At 33.2% G+C, this 14,584-nt stretch overlaps 1 pseudogene; it reads left to right on the forward strand.

Moving 5' to 3' along the window:
- The first annotated feature begins 8,736 nt into the window (after positions 1 to 8,736).
- Positions 8,737 to 13,182, forward strand: LOC137829390 (protein ZINC INDUCED FACILITATOR 1-like; annotated as a pseudogene).
- Positions 13,183 to 14,584: the final 1,402 nt, after the last annotated feature.

The raw sequence follows: 14,584 nt of genomic DNA on the forward strand, positions 1-14,584 counted from the left end.
CGCTCCGAGGGCGAGTTCTACGTACAGGACTTTCACTCCTTCTTCTCTGTTTGGTCGGACATTGGTCATTGTCAAAACAACGTGATCCTTCTCGTCCATGCCATGTGTACTGTTCTTTCCGGGAGAAGGATACCTCTCCCTTTGCGAAGATCGGTATGAGTTGGTGCTTGTCTAAACAAACTTGCACAGATGACCAGCTTGGATAAGTTCTTCTATAATGTCCTTTAGTGTTTGACACCCTTCGGTCGTATGGTTGAAGTTACGATGGTACATACAGGACATGGACATATCTGTGTTTCTTGAACTTTGTAGTTGCTTAAAGGTCGGGATCAGTTCGTCCTAAGTGCCTCGTCTAGAATTAAGTGTTGTAGGAAAATTTTTAATGCAATCCAAGGAGATGGATCGGAGAATTCATGGAGTGGCCACGGAATGATCAAAGGTTTTGCACTGGGTTTGAGAGTGAATTGGTGGGTTTGATAGTGATTTAGGTGCTAGGAGGTAGAAAGAGGTGAGACCAAGTTTCTAGGGTTTTCATTAGGCTTAGAAGTACCAAAGGGAAATTAGGGAGATAATCAATCTCAATTATGAATACTTCATTCAATTAATGCAAACTTGAATACATGGTGTTCATTTGAGATGAAGGTAGCTTGCTCCCTAGTTAAGCAAGCTTAATTATGGTGAGGTTTAGTGGGTTAAGGAGGTGCCGTGTAGGTCCTCTTAAGATGCTCTAGAGACCCTTGCTTATATGCCAAGGGTTTCTAGAGTGTCTTTATTTACAAAGTACTTTTGAAATTAGTTTAAAATACAAGTCTTGAGCATCACTATTACACTATTTGTATTTTTTGTACAAACAATTCTTCTGCCTTTATTCTTTCATATGATGGCTCGCTCCCTTCAATAGAATCTGCCATCAGATTCGGTTAAATTGATACCTTATTTGTAAATAATGGATTCAGTATCCACCCGATTTGTGGATCCACCTCAAAAAGATAGCAAACATAAGGACCCTATCAAATGCTCTATAATGGATTAGAAAAAAACAAATATTCTAGAGTTGACTATAGTGACTCTTCCAAAAATTATGTAAATTTTTTCACAATGTCTTTTATTATTAAATTTTATGGTATTTTCTCAACTCAATAAGTATTTAGGAAATTGGATATGTATACACTAAGAAACAAATTAAACGAACTTGTCAAACAATTTGGCAACAAAGAAGAAACTAGTTTCAACACTAGCAGAGTGAAGCGTAAGATGATAATTTTTCTATTGCGAATTGGAAGTTGAAATTTTAATCAATGATAGGTAACATATGAATCATAATATGTTAAATATTTTAGGCTAAAACACCAAGGAAATTAGGTGCTGAAAATATAAATCCAAGAGCAAAACTTGCACTAAAACAATGAGTTATACAGTAAAAATGTTATGGTTTTGTGATTTTTAACTTTTTTTTAGTTGAGTTTAGGACATGCCTTTTTTTAATGGGTTTTAACATGTTAAGGTACATAAAAAAATGTTCATAATCTTGATGCTTAACAAGATCAAAATAATATTTTCAAACTAGATGAAAATCATACAATTCTGAATTCTGAAAAGCGAGCAGAAACCAAAGAAGCAAAGACGAATTAAGTAGAAACTTAGTAATGAAACAATAAAAAGTAGAGGGCCTCAAGAATTGGAGAAACTTAATATAAATTTTCTGTTAATTATTATTCATTAAATTTATAACTTTATTATACCTCTGCTAACTTATATATTTTAGGATTTTATCATTTTATTAACTGAACCTAAAGGGTGCAGATTCATTTGTTCCACACTCCCATCTCTTTCGAAGTATACTATGCATGGTTTGAAGGAGGTGTTTAGAGAAGTGTAAAAAGGTGACGGTTGAAGCAGTATTACTATTGAGGAGAAGAAGCTAGTGCAACATTTCTTCTACGTTGTGGAATGTGCGATTTTCGTATTACAGGTGCACACTTCTTATGTCTATTATATCAAAGAGAAGAAACATTAATAAGGCCCCATCTTCTTCTTACTCCAGCATTGCTTCTTTCTTCACCTTACTGCTCTCACTCGGGTCACAAGCTATCGTTACCTAGCTCGGCAACAACTGGTGTTTATCATTGTTTTATATACACTAAATAATTACATTATCTGTAAGGTGTGGGCTAATCTTCAAAGCTAGCCAGGCATGTGTGTTCTTGGGGTTGTTTGCATGGCGTTTTTCATCTGCCCTAATTCTCACCAACCTACCAATGAATCAGATTCTGCATTACAAGAGCTCAAGAATGTCACAGGGATCAAAGCTGTCACAGGGATATAATTAAGAAGCAATGGATCTTCCATAGAAACAAAGCATACAAAGTTGAATGAATTCCAGAAATCTGGAAAGTTATTGCGAGGAGAAGAAGATCATTTTCGTTGAGAACTTAACTTCAGACTTCCGCAGTGAATAGATTAATACTTTTAAATTATATCAACTTAACTATTTTTTACATCTCTTATAATTTAAATATTTTAATTTATATTTAAACTTTATGTAATTTGGCTAAACACCGTGAAAAGAAAAAAAAGTTAATTTGATTTAAGAATATGTTATTTAATATTTTTATTTTTATTTCCTTCGTTATTTTCAAATATTTCTAAAAGAATATATGAAAAATAAATTGTTTTCCCACAAAGTGAAAACTAGGAACAATTCAAAGAAATTAATTGTTTACACACAATCGTTATAATGTTATGATGTAATATAATTAGTTTTGTTAATCCGCTTGTAATATAATATATGCTCTCTGTAAAATATGGTTGAAGCAATATTCTTAACGAGAACATTAACTAATAAAATATTATAAAATGCAACAGTAATATAATATCCAATTCAATAGTTTTAGATATTTATCCTACTGAAAATTAAAAAAAAAAATTGTTGATAAAAAATATGGTTGAAGAGGATAAGCAGGAAGTGCACCTTCCTCAAGTCCAGACTAATAATAGTACTCACCACCATAATCTTAATTCAATATTGCTACTATTTATCATTAATTTATATACACTCAATAATTCAATTATTTGTTCAATTAATTTTTTTGAAATACTTATTATTTAAGATTATTTTGTTAAGTTTTTAAAATAAATTTTTAAAATTTTATAAAACTTATTTGTAATGTAAAGTTACATTTTCAAAATTTGAGAGAATTTAATTATAAAATATATTAAAATTTATAATTTTTGGTTATTTATTTATAAATAGATTTAATTATATATTTTTATTGAAGTTTAAAAACTCTAGAGTGTTTTATTCAGGTTATACAATAAAGCTTTGGAATTTAACGAAGGTTACAATGGTGAATGAAAAATTCAGTGGTGAATGATCTTGAGAGTCAACCATTATCTTTATCATTTTTTATTGTCTATTATATTTTCTACTAAACAATCTCAATGACTCTTTACATTATTGTTATTGTTATCTTTTATTGCTTGCAGACAAGTTCCAAACACTATTTGACTGCATTCACCATTGGATTTGTAGGGACATGAGTTGGGGTCAATTGATCTTATCTATATATCATCTTTTTGTTGTTAGATAGTCTAGCATTACGTTAAATTGTCTACACTGATGTTTTAATTGGGTTGAGGAACAATAACAATCAAATATATGAAGGTTATAAACTCTTCTAGATAACTATGGAACACAATCATTGTTCTTACAAAGCCTAAACCCTAAACCCTAAACACACAAAAATTTAAGGTTTGAGTGTTAAGATTGACAACATTTCCATGAATCTAGCTTTCCAACTAGTCTTCTACTTGAGAGATTTCTTTATATATAAAGGTCTGAAGAAAATAGTCGTTGCAAATCATTTTTATCCATTGAGAAGATTCAACTAAAGTTTTCATCTTCAAGATTGCATCTAACCACAAAACAATATATATATATATATATATATATATATATTAAATGTGATCCATGTAATATAAAATGTTAATCTCCTCTTTAAGCAATATCCCTAAAGTCAGCATGGCTTATTAATCTTAGGTTAGAGTGGTTTTACCTAACCTAAGTAAAGCAAGAAAAAGTACAAGATAACCTTGTTGAGTGTGAAGCCATAATCAATTCGGTTGGGTTGACTAGACACCATGTTTTAGTGAGTGTAACAAACAGAATGAAAACCTAATTAGTTGCTCGTGGACGTAGGTTGTAGATTGGCGACCCAATCACGTTAAATCCTGTGTTGTTTATTTTCTGCGGTTGATTTGTGATTGTGTGTGTTGCTTACGCGTGCGTTTTTTCTCATCAACTGGTATCATAGCTTGGTTCGTTTATACACCAAAGATCCGATTAGCAGAAACTAGCAAGAAAAAAAGTCACTTGAGTTCTTGGAGAAGAACCGTGCTCAACAGCAAGAGCCAGACAAAGAGTCGTTTCTGCCAGAGCACCACTGTCGCCGTCGCGTTGCTCACCCAGAGCAGAGACACTTGTTGATTCGTCGTTGTCTGGTTAGGGTTAGCGAGCAGAGACGTCGCACTCCCTCCGTGCCGCAACAGCCACTATCGCCCACGCACAAGATCCGCACTAGGTCGCAGAACAACTGCGTCGCACCATAGATCGGTCCCTTGTCTTTCTCCTTTCCTTTATCTCCTTCATTCTCGGATTGAACATTTCTGTCAAAGTCGCTTAATTCCTCTATGTTCATGAACTTTGTTTCCCAATTCCTCAATTCGTCAAGATTTTTGGCTGGTCTCTTGATCAAAATTTTGGTGAATCAGCCTGGTCGGATTGTCGAGACCAGGTGATGCATGGTTATTTATGGCATGAGATATCTGATATTTATACAGAATTTACTGAACCTTTCTATTAATGCTCACAAGGATTCTCCCTTTCCCTGCTTTATGTTAAGAAGGGTCATTAACGACATATGATGTGGTCGGCTCGTTGCATATTGCATAGTAAATATAGTCGCCAAGGCTTTGAAACTATCCACGAATTAGGTGGGAGCCGGGTGAACCAGATGAGCGCCCCTTCTTAGAGAGAGGTGGGGAAAACCTTACACCATACGGCCTTGTTCATCGTGTAGAGGTTTATTTGTGTCTTGAAAATGTTCAGGTGCTCGTTCAGGTCTGTGGAATCGTCATAAATCTTGATAGTCAATCTCTTCCATTTGGAGGGGAGTTGTGCTTCCATTATTTCATCCGTAAAAGGATATCCTTTCGAATCCTCGTCATCATCGACCGAATGGGACCGCTCGGTTCGCCTAGATCTTTAATGAGTTTGTGTTCGGGCAGTTTTCGTCCTTTTGGTGTGAGTGTGATCACTCGATCGAGAGTGCTCTCTCGTTTGGATTTGTTGAGTCGTTGCCTCTACTCTTTATTTTGTTCCTTGAGAAGGCGCATCTCCTCTTCCTTTTGTCGTTGATCTTTCATGCCTTTTTGACGCATCTCCTTCACTTGCGCCTGAAGTGTTTGGATTATAGTGACCTGCTCTCCGTGATTCAATCGCAGTTGATTGTGTTCCTTGTGGACGCCAATGTTGCTAGTCTAGATTTGATTATGAAATTGACTACTATCTCGACCCCACGGTGGATGGAAATTGTACCTGTGTAGGAAACGATGGCCTATATAGTACTTGAGATTGTTGTACAATTGATGACGTGTCAGTGATCTTCTTATTCCTTCCTTTGAGTCTCCAACCGCAAATGTTGATGCTCGGTCTGGGGTGACCTAAAAATTCATGGAAATTGAACTAAAAAAATATTTCTTCAATTAAAGGAACTTTAGATTCCACTAAATTTTGCTCTTCTGCATAAATATAGTTTCACTCATGTCCTCGAGTATATGAGCATGTCTTTAATTCTAATTGTTGACAGTACTACTAAAATCACACCTTTACACCGTAATGTCTCCACCATTTGCTTCAAATTACTACAAGAAAATCATCAAATAGAAACAAATTTTAGATTCTAAACTTGGTAGAAAAATCTTGGTTGCTAATTAGATACTAATTTAGAAACTATTTTACAATAATTAGATACCTTTTCTCTGAGCTGGGTTTGCTTTAAGGTAGACCTTGCTTGATGCCCTTTTTCACATGTGGTAGAGCCTTTCTTCAAGTCAAAATCTTGGAGATTCACCTCATGCACTCCTAACATTTTTATTTGCTCACACTAAGTGAGCTTCTTCAGGTCACGAGCCTTTAAATGGCCTTTTTTAGGATTCCATATCTATGGCATGTTGTACTACAACTTTTTATTTTTATAAAGCTCAAACCAGAAATTGAGCTGAGAAAGATCTACATCCTTCTGAAAATATAATATATTAAAGGTGCAGTTGACTGCAGAAGGGAAGGTTCAATGGAGTCTAAACTCATATAGAATTATAATCAAAACAATGTTAGCATTTAATGGGGTAAGAGTAGAGAGTAGTAGACACAAATTTTTACTGGTTCATCACACAATCAAGGCTATGTTCAATCCCCTTAAGTAACTCGCTTAAGAGCTTTCACTAACACAAGTATTCTTACATCTCTCCTGGTACAAAAGTATTCTTACACCTCTTTAGGTACACAAGTATCCTTACACCTCTTCAAGTACACAATTATTCTTACACCTCTTTAGGTCACCCAATATTCTTACACCTCTACATGTCACCAATTATTCTCTACCTCATCAGGCAATCAGTCGTAATCCTCCCCTAAGATCAAACATATTAATAGAATGAGAAAACACTTTCTACAAAGAGTAACAATGAAATCTCACATGGGATTCTTCACAATGAATAAGGATTTACAATGGTTTCACTCAAAACATAATCTGACAGGTTGATCTCAATAAGCATATATGAAATTTATGATAATTGTAAGACACAACTACAAAAGCCTTTTTGTACACTTTAGTATTTAGTATGGGCGATGTGTCCACCCGTTCTCCGAAAAATCCAACAATTTGTTCTGATTCGGGAATCCTTATTTTCTTAAAGGTCTTTTCTTAAAGGTCTTCCAATACAGAATATCGACCAAGTTGCCTTGATCCACCAAAACCTTGGTGATGGCGAATTTATCTATCTCCACGACTATGACCATGGGATAGTCCTGGGCAGGATCGATGGCAGTGAAGTCATCATTTGTTAAGGTGATTAGCGAAATCCTTGGTCGACCCTTGGTGGTTATCGAGTGGACCTACTAAATGGCTTGAAGGTGCTTCTTATGGGCGGAACTTGAACATCCACCTCCAGCGAATCTTCCAGCGATCGTATTCACCTGCCCCGTGGTGTATTTGGGGTCTCGGTTCTCTAAAGAAGGACTTCTACAAATTCGTCTCTCTCTCCAACCGATGTTTTTAAAGTGGAATCGGACTGGCTATAATATTGATGACTTCTCGAACGTCGCGTCTTGATCATTTGTTCCTCTGAGGACCCTCGCTTCGGGGCTGAGTTCTACGTACAGTACTTTCACTCCTTCTCTGTTTGGCTGGACGTTGGTCATCGTCAAAACAACGTGATCCTTCTCGTCCACGCCATGTGTACTGTTCTTTCTAGTAGGAAGATACCTCTCCCTTTGCGGAGATCGGTATGTGTTGGTGCTTGTCTGAACAAACTTGCACAGATGACCAACTTGAATAACTTCTTCGATAATGTCCTTTAGCGTTTGACACCCTTCAGTCGTATGGCCGAAGTTACGATGGTACTAACAGTGCTTGGACATATCTGCGTTTCTTGGACTTTGTAGTTGCTTAAAGGTTGGGATCAGTTCGGCCTACAGTGCCTTGTCTAGAATTAAGTGTTTTAGGACAAATTTTGATGCAATCCAAGGAGATCGAAGAATTCATGAAGTGGCAACAAAATGATCGAAGGTTTTGCACCGAGTTTGAGAGTGAATTGATGATGTTTGATAGTGATTTAAGTGCTAGGAGGTAGAAAGAGGTGAGACGAAGTTTCTAGGGTTTTCATTAGGCTTAGAAGTAGTAGAGGGAAATTAGGGAGAGAATCAACCTCAATTATGAATACTTCATTCAATTAATGCAAACTTGAAGACATGTTGTTCATTTGAGATGAAGGTAGCTTGCTCCTTAAGCTACTATAACCCTAGTTAAGCAAGCTTAAACATGGTGAGGTTTAGTGGCTTAAGGAGACGTCGTGTAAGTCCTCTTAAGATGCTCTAGAGACACTTGCTTATATGTCAAGGGTTTCTAGAGTGTCTTTATTTACAAAGTACTTTTGAAACTAGTTTAAAATACAAGTCTTGAGCATCACTATTATACTATTTGTATTTTTTGTACAGACAATTCTTCTGCCTTTATTCTTTTATATGATGGTTTAGATGTTCGTCCATTAGGCTTCCTCCCTTCAAAAGAATCTGTCATGAGATCCGGTTAAATTGACACCTTATTTGTAAACACTGGATTCAATATCCACCCGATTTGTGGATCCACCTCAAAAAGATAGCAAACATAAGGAGCCTATCAAATGCTCATTAATGGGTTAGAAAAAAACAAATATTCTAGAATTGACTAGTAGTGACTGTTCTAAAAATTATGTAAATTTTTTCACAATATCTTTTATTATTAAATTTTATGGTATTTTCTGAACTCAATAAGAAACAAAATGCCACAAATTTGAAGGAAATTGGATATGTATACGCTAAGAAGCAAATTGAACGAATTGTAAAATTGTAAACAATTTTAGAATGATGCATGCATGTAAAATGTGTAGGAAAAAGGGTGGTGGGGTTCTGTCAGAAACATGGAAGAGGAGAATCTTAAACAGCCATTGTTGGAGAAGAAGAAGAAGTACTAAGAGAACTACCCTGGTTGTAAAGTGGAGAATCTTAAGCATTTCACACTCTTTTCAGCATTATAACTTCTGCAACAGTTTTTGTGATCATGGGTCTCAAATAATACGCATTGGTGAAGAAGATAACTTTGGTTCACCCTTTTTCTTTTCTTGAAGAGAAACAGGAAAAGGTCAACTCTTGGTGAATGATTGAATCGAGATGATTGCTTCATATTTCTCTTGAATGCTCAAATATTTTATGGGATTTTAGATTTCAGTGTTTTGAATGAAAATTAGTGTTTTACTGTTGTCAGTTTTTTGGTTGAATCAGTTGCTTTTTGTCCTATCTGATGTCACTTTCTTCTGTTCTATACAGCATTGCAAATATCATCTCTCTTTCCATTCCTTTATTTCATGGTGAGTTTCACCATCAAGAGGGCTTTGCTGCAACTTCTCTCCGAATAAAGATGTTAATTTAAAAATTATTTTATAAATTTTTATTAATAATATAAACTACTTTAAATACCAATAATTTTGTAATCTATAAAATATTATTTATAAATATATAATAAAAATAATTTAGAAAAAAACGAAAATAGCATAATGTTCAATCTAAGTCATTCTGAGTAATTAATTAGAAAATTTTCTTCAGGCTTAAACACACAAAAGTCAATTTTTAACTGCTTATGTTCTTCTTCCTGTTTTGTTCTTTGTTATGAATTACTCAGAGAAAAAAAATCTTCAATTAATGATTAACTTTATGCTGCTGCATATCCTCAATATTTAACATTTATGTTCAGGTAAGGGAATTTAAAATTGCGAAAACAGAAGCTGATATTAGTTCTTATTCTGGTTATGTGGGTAAGATCACTTCTAGTATTTCCATTTTTTGAAGTCTTGAATTGTTGTAAGCTATTTATTTGTGGTGTCTGCATGATACAAAATGTTGCAGGTTCTGCATTTATGCTTGGCAGATGTTTGACATCTTTATTATGGGGAACTATAGCTGATCGTATTGGTCGAAAACCTGTTATAATTATAGGAATTATTTCAGTGTAAGTATATATGTCAAGGAACTGCATGCTTTCTTTAAGTTTTGCTTTCAAGTTTCCCATAATTTTCAATTCTTATTTGATTTCAGCATCATTTTCAACACACTATTTGGCCTTAGCACAAGTTTTTGGATGGCTGTTATCGTGAGGTTTCTTCTGGGAAGTTTAAATTGTTTGTTTGGACCAGTGAAGGTATAATATTTTTAACTCCTAAAAGTTAGCAATTCCATGTTTCATCCACAAGTACTATTGGATACCAATTTTGAATTTGTGCACATTTAACTTGTTAAATCTCATTCAAGTTTCCATTAGAATAGCTATTTTCTTAACTCCTTTATTCAACAGGCCTATACAACTGAACTTTTTCGAGAAGAACACCAAGCTCTTGGACTCTCAACCGTAAGCATCACCATCTCCCTTAAGTAGTTCTTAGAACTGCATTTCCACACTAGTAATTGAATTTGTGATTTGGGTTTAGGTAAGTGCAGCTTGGAGCATAGGTTTAATAATTGGCCCATCATTGGGAGGCTATTTGTCTCAGGTACTATCTCTATTCTTTTCCATCTGGAGTATACAATATATATTTTCTTTGTAACAATTGTTTTTGAATTGAAAGACTTCTGGTGTTTTGAGAAGATTATACCAGAAATTCTGTGTTCAGTTCATAGATGCTTGAAATAGCAGAAAAGTACCCTCATATATTTCCAAAGGATAGCTTTTGGGATAAGTATAAGTTGTCTTTCTACCCTTTTATCATTTAATGATGTGCTGATTTTCATTTTCCCAAACATGAATTATTGTGCAGGTTTCCATACTTCTTACCCAACATTGTAATATCAGCACTTGCATTTGTAGTAGCAATTGGATGCATCTGGATTCCTGTATGTATCTCATTGACTGAACTTTTTTTATCCTCTTTATGTATTATGGATTTTATTGTAACATTTACATCTTATCATGAAAAACCCTTGTATGTTTTTCTCCGCTTAACTGCACTTTTTCTTTGCTGTTTATGCTGCCTAGTTCCTCTACAGAAGCAATATAATTGTTGAAATACCTGCAGGAAACACTTCACAACCACAATTGTAGTGATGAATACATAGAAGATGCCAAAGCTTTAGAAAATGGAAACAGTGGGGCTGGCAATGAAAATATTCAGAAAAACGAAAACCTCTTCCTTAATTGGCCCTTAATGTCATCCATCATTTCATATTGCATTTTCTCACTTCATGATATTGCTTATCTAGAGGTAAGATACTTAATGAGGTTAGAAAATTTATTTGCATGTCTAACTTGTGTGGATATTTTCCTGCTTTCTTCCATGCGTTTTTAACTGAACAACATTGATCCATACTGTTTTCTTTAGGTTTTCTCCTTATGGGCTGTTAGTCCTCAAAGGCTTGGGAGTTTAAACTTTACAACTGATGATGTTGGTAATGTTGTTTCAATATCAGGTGTTTCTCTGGAACAAACAATAGATTCTTATTACTGTTGGACTCAAATTTTGTGAATTCTCATGAGGCCACATGGTAGTTGCTTGCAAGTGTTTCTCTTTTTACTGGTCTTGCTGAATTTTACTGACTTGGGTTTCCAAACTTCACATAAGTATACTTTGATATAAAATGTTATGGCCAATCTCAAGTATCATATCTTTTTGTGCAATCTTTTTGTGCATACATGTGTTGTTCTATATACTTAACATAGATGTAAAAAAACTTACATAGTGTTGATCTGTGTATACGTATTGCATGAAAAAGACTTATCAAATGTTCAGGTCTTGCACTTATCATTTACCAACTTACCATATATCCATCTGTGGAAAAAGCCAGTGGACCTATTTCGGTTGCCCGCATCTCATCTGAGAGTTTTCATATGATTGTGGCAATTATTTCATTTCAACATTTCGTTTTTTGTTAATTGAAATATGCCATGTTGTCCCATATGCAGATTTTATCCATACCTCTTTTGCAAAGCTACCCCTTCATAGCATTGTTGTCAGGCTTAGCATTATACATAGTGTTAAGTATTTTTTCAATTCTAAAGAATATTCTGTCTGTAAGTGCACCTCTGTAATAATTTATTGGTGATTTTGAGGACTGAATATGCTAAACCCCGTGTTATCAGTTTCTTTATGGTACAAATTTGACTGATTCTACTCTTTTTATTGGATTTAGGTCACCATTATAACCGGTTTGCTCCTTCTACAAAACCGAGCAGTGGTAAATTTTTTGATAATTCTTTGTCCTCTGATTCTATAAAATTCTGGAGAGTAGTTATTGATGGAAGTGTAGCATATCTAAGATGTTGATTTGGAAAACAAAAACAACACCAAAGAGGTGCAGCTAATGGAGTTGCTATGACATGCATGTCTCTATGTGGTACATTGTAAGTTTTCCTATGATTTCTTCCACTTTTATTGGACTTACCTCTCTTATTTCAAAAAATATGAATGTAGATCTCTACTTGGGATTAACATCTCAAATGATATAGTTTCCATAAGACCTGCATATATAGAGTTTTTGTTGTATAATTTATAATAACAGATTAATTTAATTCATTAGTGCTTGAAAAATCATGCTAAGTTCCTTTAAGATATGTGTCTTTCATACCTTACTGTTAGTTTACTAGATTGAAAGATGTATGATAAGAACCTTGAGAGAACCATACCACAAAATCTCGCCATTATAGTTGATGGATTCTAAACCCCTTACTAGAATCACATACTTTCTATCTCCAATTTTCTTATAAGATGATGGTCGAATATATTTTCATTAGTAGAGATTTTTATTCACATACTTTCTATCCTCTTTTTCTTATATGATGATGGTGAATGCAGATTAACTTGGTCACAAAAGAGGATGGATGCTTCATTCCTCCCAGGTATATTTTATTCTGGTTTTTGTTTAATATATGACAGATGGGAACACTCTTTGCCTAATTGGTTCTTTTACTAGTTGCATTATATTACAAGGAGTTTACTGATGTACATTTGTTTGCATGCACACATATGGTGTTCTTTGTCCTGAACATAGTTCAAGCACTTGGATTACTCATGATGTTCAAACCATTCCTTGTTGAAAAAAAGAAAATGCACACAGATCAGTTACACTGATACGAATCAAATTTGCAGAAGGAATTTCTTTTAGCTATTGTTCTCTCTTGAAGAAAGTGATGGTAGTAACTAAGAGCATCAAGTTTGTCATAATTGAGACTAGCTAATTTGATGGCACCTATTCAATGGAAAAAGGCATACAGAAAAACAATTTTTTATCAAACTTGTGAGTTACTCAATGTTATTGCTTGGTAATGTTGTTACAATTATTTCTGGTTTAGGGTAATTGTTTGTAACATTTATTTTTCCTACTTTCCCACAGTTCATAATAATAATAATAATATATATATATATAACATAATATAATACAAATGAAATAATCATAAATAATATTAACTAACAAAAATATTTAATTATATTACTAATAAAATTAAATAATCTGAATTAATAAAATAAATTTTAATATAACACAAAAATATTTAAATATTGTATTTAATTAATTTATTTATTTTAATTTTACATTTTTTTTAATTTTGATTTTACATTATTTTAATTAAAAAAAATCTATATAAAAAAAATCATATTTCATTTTTCAATTTTTTATACACAAGGATAAATTTGTAATCTTACATCTTACACTATTAAAAATAATTCAAAATATCCTCACAACTATCACCTCACTCACATATCTCAATAAATTTTTTTCACTTATCCATTCTAACATACTCTAATCCAAACACACAAATTTTCTTCACACTTTTTCTCAAATTTTCACACTTCCACTCCATCAAATCCTCACATTTCTAGTCCTCAATCCAAACACAACATAAAACTCAAAATTGACTCAAAGAGAAAGAGAAAAAATAAACTTACTTTAACTAAAATTCGAATCGGGTTATTTTGTTTGTATCCATTACCATAAGCCTAGTGGTGACCTCCGATTGTTAATATGATGAAAGACATGCTCAAAATCTAAGAGAGAGAGAGCAAAAGAGAAAAAAAAAAGAGTATCTAGAGAAATAGTGAAACTGAATTATTGATTTTTCTATTTATATATACTTTTTCAATTTAGTAATAAAATATTTAAGTGTCATTTTAATTATACCAGTACAAGTCAAATAATTTTTTTATCTTTACACTTGTAAAATAATTTTATCTATTTTCTGGTCCTTATGTAAAATAATTATATATTAATTTTTAATTACAAATCATCATTGACGTGATTTTTTATATTTATTATAAAAATAAACCAATTAATCAATAAATAATTTGTAATTATATGATAAAGTAAAAAAAATATTCCCTCTTAAATAAGATTTCATTTTAGTCGTACAAGTGAAGTAAGTGACCATTTTATTCGTAAATAAGAGCTAATTGAGTTATATTATTAATACAAAAAAATATTGATTATTTGTTAAGTAAGCTAATTAATTATTTTTAGTGATTTCTCAACCCCTTTTTCTCTATAACAAATTTAAAGTTAATCAAAAAAACTTTTATAAAGCTTCAACTGTATGACTTTTCCATATTCAAGAGCTGAATTAAACTTTAACTTTTTTATAGACTAAATGATCACTTGTTTAATAATTAAAGACGAAATCATTAATTTATCCTATAAAAGTGAAAACAAAGAAAAAAGCAAATGGACCACTTAATCATTCTCACAGATAATTGTTCATACTGGTGGAACTCGTTAGCACACGTTAGTTTCTAG

The sequence above is a fragment of the Phaseolus vulgaris genome, chromosome 11 (assembly GCF_000499845.2).
Source record: "Phaseolus vulgaris cultivar G19833 chromosome 11, P. vulgaris v2.0, whole genome shotgun sequence".
Lineage (NCBI taxonomy): Eukaryota > Viridiplantae > Streptophyta > Magnoliopsida > Fabales > Fabaceae > Phaseolus > Phaseolus vulgaris.